Here is a 6,906-nt window from a genome sequence, read left to right on the forward strand (position 1 = left end):
TCTAGAGCCTTATCATTTGCCATGACTGCCACACCTTTCACACAGAGTCTTGTTTGTAGTTGTGTGAAATGTAAAGTATTCATGCTGTCATATGGAGAGTGTGAGAGAGAGAAACAATGGCGGCTCTAGAAAGAATTTTATATTAAACAAAGTCTTTATCTGCACCTTTTCTGTAAGGACATAGATCACAGTATTATTGAAGTGTCATATTTCGAATTCCCTGCGTACCAGTGTACCCTGCGTACAAGAGCTGCGCTGTTCGACTGGAAAGTGAACAATAAATACCAACCTAAAAGGAGCTTGGGATTGTGAGCCACCCTGGCAGAGCCTGGCTTTCTTACAGGAAGTATAAAATACTTCTCTTTCATTCTATCCAGCATCTATCCAAGGCACAAAACTACTTTCATGATTAGAAACACAGAGCCGCAGAACTGCTGCAAATTTTAACCTCTTATACTAGGCACTTCATTACCATCCGTGAGGAGAAAAAGAACAAAGCAAACCTGGATGTGTCCTGTATCAAGGGTACAGAAAGAAGTCAAGCTGTGCTTTAAAGCCAGCCTTGCAGTGGCTGAGGAAGAACTTCCCCAGGTGCTGGCATGACATGGAGAACAATTCCATGGGGAAGCTGGTGGCACTTGCATTTCTAAGTTGGATGTGCCTTGAAAAATCTATGAAATGAGAATGGGCTTAAAGATTAGTGATGGTTCTGTAAAAATTACCACTTTTACATCAGATTATTTTGAAATGGGATCTCTCCCCTGAGACCCAGTCTTGCAGGCTCTGGAGGTTTTAGCAGTGACTTGTGGAGCATCCCTTTGAGGAATGTACAGAGTCAGAAAATCTTAAAGAACTTTCCTGCCTGCTCTGGTGCTTTGGTGAAATTTTGCCTTTACCAGTATTTTTATCAAAACACTGAATAAAAACCAGCATGATTAAGGCAGGATTTTAATGAATAGTACAGGATTTGGGAGAGATATGCAGTACTCTAAGATATGTGCACAATAAAAGCAGAAAGTAGTGACTGTCCTCATTTATTTGCAAATACGTAGGAGGTGCATGATAAACTCCAGACACTAAAATTTTTTCTATAAGGATTTGGAAAATATGCACAATCTGTATCCAAGTGTGGGCCAATATTCCCAAGTCATTTTTTTTTTCTCTGTGCCTGTTAGCATTAAGAATTCATTTTATGCAGCATATCTTCCAGAGACACAGTAAGTTTTGCAGATGACACCAACATATTCTGATTTGGAGCTGCTCATTATATTTCTCCTGTTTTGCTTAAGTACCCAGGAGTTTTTTTGATGTGCTGTTTCTGAGTAACTAAACACTAGAGGGTATTTATATTACTGGGTAAAATACTTCATAAGAGATTACACTTGATGTAAACAATCTCTAACTTGTTTTATGGTTTTCACAAAACACCTTAAAAATTCTTTCTAGTTCTGTAGATTTTTTTTCCCCCTTTTTGCTCGGAAATTTATCTTTTCTATTTGTTCCCCAAAGAAAGAAAACTTCTATGAGAAGGTAACAGTTTTGTATATGACAGCTGTAGTACATCTGAGCTATTGCAGATGTTGATTTGTCTTGGGGAATAAACAAAAGATACCTCTTCAGAACGTAATTTTACATCAGAATTTTATATATTGATAAGTAGTTGTTTTTATTCAAAGAAGAATACAGAGATATATCTTTCTCCAGGTACACCTACCACAGCATGCTGGCAAACCACAGAATAATTACACCAATGCCAACTGAAATAATCTTTAAGAGAGTGCCCTCAAAAGAACTGGCTACTCTGTGTAATAAATGTCAGTGTGCAGTCTCAGGATGACACCTAAAGCCTTGGATAATAAATTTAATCTGATTAATCCTCTTGAGGCAAAGTATGTGCGCTGCCAGCCTGTGACAAAAGTGCACAGGTCTGTGGAGACTCGTAGGTCATTGTGTTTGGCTTTTAGTAAATAAAATACCTTCCATGGCAAAGTATGGGCAGAAAAAACACTTAATAAAACAACAGTGGAACATGACTCTGTTCAGTCAGTCTCTACCCAATGTCATTTTCGGCTGTGTATTCACTATTTTATCCCTGCTGTTGGAGGGCACTGTTGTGCTAGTCATCACACATCCAGGGTAATCAGTGTATCACTACATGGCAACTGCTACTTAGGTAAGTTTTCTTCCATTATATTTACAAGAAGGCATAACTATCTTTAAAGTTCAGTTTTTGACATAAGACTGGTTTCAAGTGGTTTCACAGTGTGCACAGTGTGCCTGAAATTAAGAGTGCAGCATTTTCTTAGTGAGGATACTCACACAAAAGCAGTGTTAAGGGATTGTAGTAAGAATCAGGTAATCCATGTTAAGTGCTCTTAACATAAAATTGTGTAATTAGGAAACCAATATAACCTAGTAGCCTAGATGTCACCTTTTAGACAAGTTATGGTTGCAGGCTCAGCTTTTTACAGGAAATTCTTTTAAGTGTATTCGGCTGAGCTTTTCTGTTTGTGTCCATGACAATAAATAAGGAAAGCCTAGTTTGGCTGCCTTATTGCTTGTAAGTGGAAGGATAAGCTGCTAAATCTCTCATTTGAGTACTCATGTCTTCAAATTTTGTCAATCTTTAAACTGGACAGCTTTCTTTAATAATTGTTAAGGTGAAGGATATTTCTCTAAGGCTTAGAGTAGATGAGCTAATAACTTCTCTATATTAATAGCTACAAAATGAAAGCCAGCTCAACTACCTGATGAAAAGTGGCTAACATTGTGTGGATTTTAAAGTGTTAAGCCGTCTCTGTAACTGCTTGGTAAGAAACTACAAGGTATGAACCTTAGCTTTGCTAAGAGTTTGTCAGGCAATATTTCCAGTCACTTCACATCAGATACCTTGACATTATGATCAGTACCAACAAAATGTTACATGCCTACCCATCCATGTACCTCCAACCCACAAAGAGTAAACTGAGATGTTTGGTTTTGCTTTTTTTTTCCTCTCATCTGTATGTAAGATCATGGTTGGTATTGTTACTTTCAATGCTGTTTTAGTAAAATGTTAACTCAGTGCATTTTCCCAGCACGGACAGTTCAGGAGTGGCATTGATGTGCACTAGGTCTTTGGGGAGTAGAATGACAACTAGCATAAGATATGATTCCTCCACCTATTCCTCTTCAGTCCTGTATCAAAGCAGGAAGATAGTCTGCAGAATGTGTTTTTTATTTGTCTTTACTAGTGCTCTACAAAGGGAGCACTCTTCAGTCCCATATGAAGCATAATGCCCATTGCCCAACCTCCTTACGCCTAATAGCCATCTACTCAGAGTCTTCTACTTCATAGGGAAACTCCTGCTTGGTATTTATACCATTCATTTGTCCTGTAGACATGTAAGAGGGCCATGGCAATGCTTTTGAGAGTGTGCAGCTAATGAGCTGGGCAGGTAATGGGAGAAATCTGTTCCTTAAATGATTTAAATCTCTGCTACGCAATTGCTGGTTTACGGCTGCTTGGCAGAACACCACCCAGGAACAGACATGTAGCTACCTACCTCATTCTCAACTCTCTTTAATAATCTTCTCTGTGGATTTTTAACAGTTTCCAAGGCAACTGGAAACAGAAACATCTCTGTAAACCAGATCTTCCCAGAACTCTCCACTGCGAGTGGTACACATAGCGATTACCGCTTTCTCTTCATCACTGAGTTTTCACCAGATTTTTAAAAGATCTGCAACTGAATTTGTCTCATCAGTGGCTTTGAGATTTTCTTCCCTAGAAACATAAAATGGTGGTGACTAACATTATTTTGACTTCTTGAGGAGATGTGGAAAGATACCATAAGCCTTTCCTAAACGCTAATTATGAGCAGCCCATCTGCCAGAGCTGTTTCCATAAACTAAGCAGGAGGGGTCCACAATGAAACAGTTACAGAAATATAGAGAAACCTAGTTTGAGCAAGGTCTACCATGAGATATGTCTCAGTCTTTAGTGAGATTTTAGCCAGAGCATGACACCAGGTGAGACAACAATACAGAACAGAATGAAATTTTTCCCCCCTCTCCCCAGTAGACATAAGACCGCATTTTTATAGAGTGTTCTGAAAAGAAATGTCTTTATTCTGTATTAATCTGCCCAAAGAAAAGCCAGTTGCAGCCATTTTAGCAAAAGACAGTTATACCCACTGAGTTATACCCACTAAGGCAATATTTTTTTCAAAACCAGTGCAAGTAAGGTCATTTGTCCCCTAAAGCTTGGAAACATCAAATTTATGCTAAAGAATGTCTAGTTATGAAGATCTGGATTTACAGGAAAGCCAGAATAAATGCATGAAAAATTTAAGCAAAGAAGACAGCTCTACAGAAATCTTTAGTGTTGTGTTAAATTTAGAGGGTCATATTTTTTGGAATGCTGTTCTGCTACACTGATTTATTATACTAGAGGAACAAAATGTTTAAGGCTGTTTCATAGTAACAACCACTTTTTTGTCCTTGAAGAAACTGGAACCTCAAGCCTAAATGAAACCAGTTTGAAATATTTCACTTGTATGCTTCCTAATACTTTAGACTTTCTGTGTGTGACCGTGGTCCAGTCAGCTTCTCTGTGCCTCAACTTTAGAGGTATTGAAGGTATTCTTTCAGCATTATCTTTCTGTGAAAAAGAATTTAGAGTGAAATAAGAAAATAAACCCCCTAAAGCATGATGAAAGAGAGTAATGAAGAGATTATATATATATATATATATATACAGTGCATATATATACACATATATGTGCTTTAATTAGTAGCCTAAATTCTTAGATTGTTAAATTCTTCAGGCATAATTTTTAAGGGTCAGATGAGTCATCTTTTAAAGCAAAAGCATATCTGTAGTATGACATTCTCAGATCATTCCCTACCATTGGTAAAATCTCCAAAACATGCCTGTAAGTGGGCAAGCAGAAATAACAGAAATAGAACTGTGCTGTCAGAGTTATGATGCAAAATGTGCTATTTTAGGAGTTGAACAGATGAGGTGACAGCCAGAGACACCTGTGAAAAGCTGCAAATGCAGTAAATGGAAACAGGGTCAGTCTGGGAAGCTGTTCATTAAACAACAGTTGGTGTCTTCCTTGGAGTAAAAAGAGTGTCTCTCTCCTCCTGCTTTATTATTTTGGATGAGGAGCATGGCTCAGTTGCTGAAATAAATTCATCTAGTGTGATTTTACGTGCTGTAGGCTGTGAGCTGGGGTCCAGAATGATGCAGGTCTCCATAAGTCCCCTGTAAGGATGTCCCAGGGTGTTCCTGGGATATGTGAGTCATGCTTGGCAAAGGAGTTCCACCAAAGATCCCTCTGTTCCAAACTCTAGGAACATTCATTGGTGGTCTCCTTCTGACTAGCAAGCTACCTTCTAATGACCATGAGCACAGTTGTGGAGCCAACAGGCAAAACTCCAAAGAAGTAAGAGGGAGTAAGGAAAACATTAAAAAAAGACAGAAGACAACGTTTGGACACAGGTGTAGGAAGGAGTTCAGTGTAAGACTCATTCTTCTCCCACACTTCCAAAAGAGTGTGCAGATACTTCCCACCAGTTACCATCGTGACATTGGCTGCAGTGGAACAGAAATGTTCTCCCTCTGGGCAGTGATGACACTTCACTTGATTTGACCTTGGAAGTCCTTGCTTTAGGCCCTTATATATTTCTGCAATGGGAAGGACACTGTTCCTTATTTAACTGTTGTATTTTATGCTGTTATAAGTACATAATGGCATAATAATGACAGTCTGATTGAAGCGAGTAAGAAGGATATAATTGGTTCATTTTTCTACACATTTTACAAAAATAACATTTGTGCCTTTAAATATTTATTTTATAATGCCCTTGGCCATTTTATTTTACTATATTGAAGTTTTATCTTAGGCTGAAAATAACTTAAATTCAAATTATAATGTCTGTATTGAATCACATGAATCAAAACACTGCATCAGGCATTTCTTCATTAATTTTCTTGGGAAATAGATTTGAATTATTTTTTTCAGTGTTGGAATTACTACTGCTTGCATCAATTATGCTCATTTCAAACATGCAAAAGAAATATTTTCTTTCCAAAAAAAAGTTTGTTTTCATTGTTTTTCCTTTAAGGAGTCACATGTTGGCAAAGCATAAGTCAGCTGCACTCCTAATGTTCCCTGGAGGTCAGTTTTTTAAAAATATATTAAAATTAGCAAACCTCGATTGAGGTCTCCTGTGTTTGTCCTTATTCTATGTACTCCTTAGAACCTTTTCTTTTGAGTTTTCTTGATCTTAGTCGAATTCTGATGTGTGATGAACTGGTGTAGGATGAGGATCATGATCATTGTACAGTTTGAGTTTCAAAATCATGTTTTGGCAATTTTGTCCAAGGAACAAAACTTGTCTGGAGATGAAGAAATAGATGATGATGACGAAGAAGAAGAAACAGAAGAAGAAGAAGTAGAAGAAGAAGTAGAAGAAGAAGTAGAAGAAGAAGAAGAAGTAGAAGAAGAAGTAAAAGAAGTAGAAGGAAAAGAAGAAAGAGAAGGAGATGAAGCAGGAGAAGGAACAGAGAAAGAAGAGGACAAAAAGGAAAAAAAAGAAAAAGAAAAGCATAGTAAAACACCTGAGGGAGAGAAAAGCAGTAGTAGCACTGTGGAAACTGGAGAGGTAAAAGCATTTACTTCTATTAAGTTACTGCTCTCTGAAAGGATTTGGTTCTATAACTAACTTCAGTTGGATACATGTGTAGCTATCCTGTAAATGCAAAGTTGTTGTTTGGGGTGGTTTTGTTAGAGGGAGAAACACATGTAGGTGTTAATAGTTAAACATCTGGTTTTTTAAACAATTTTGAAAGAGGGTTTTTGGTTTTTTTTTTTGGTCTATAGACAGAGGAGACTACTCAGGAAGAGACCATCGTTT

General features: G+C 37.7%; 1 long non-coding RNA gene across 1 annotated transcript in view; it reads left to right on the forward strand.

The window, feature by feature from the left end:
• Positions 1-6,566: 6,566 nt before the first annotated feature.
• LOC108446555 overlaps positions 6,567-6,906 on the forward strand; it is a 2,760-nt gene continuing 2,420 nt past the window's right edge. The window contains exon 1 of the long non-coding RNA XR_001861764.1: positions 6,567-6,654. This is a non-coding gene — a long non-coding RNA (uncharacterized LOC108446555). The remainder of the gene's footprint in view (positions 6,655-6,906) is intronic.

The sequence above is a fragment of the Corvus brachyrhynchos genome, unplaced genomic scaffold (assembly GCF_000691975.1).
Source record: "Corvus brachyrhynchos isolate BGI_N302 unplaced genomic scaffold, ASM69197v1 scaffold34, whole genome shotgun sequence".
In the NCBI taxonomy this organism is placed as follows: domain Eukaryota; kingdom Metazoa; phylum Chordata; class Aves; order Passeriformes; family Corvidae; genus Corvus; species Corvus brachyrhynchos.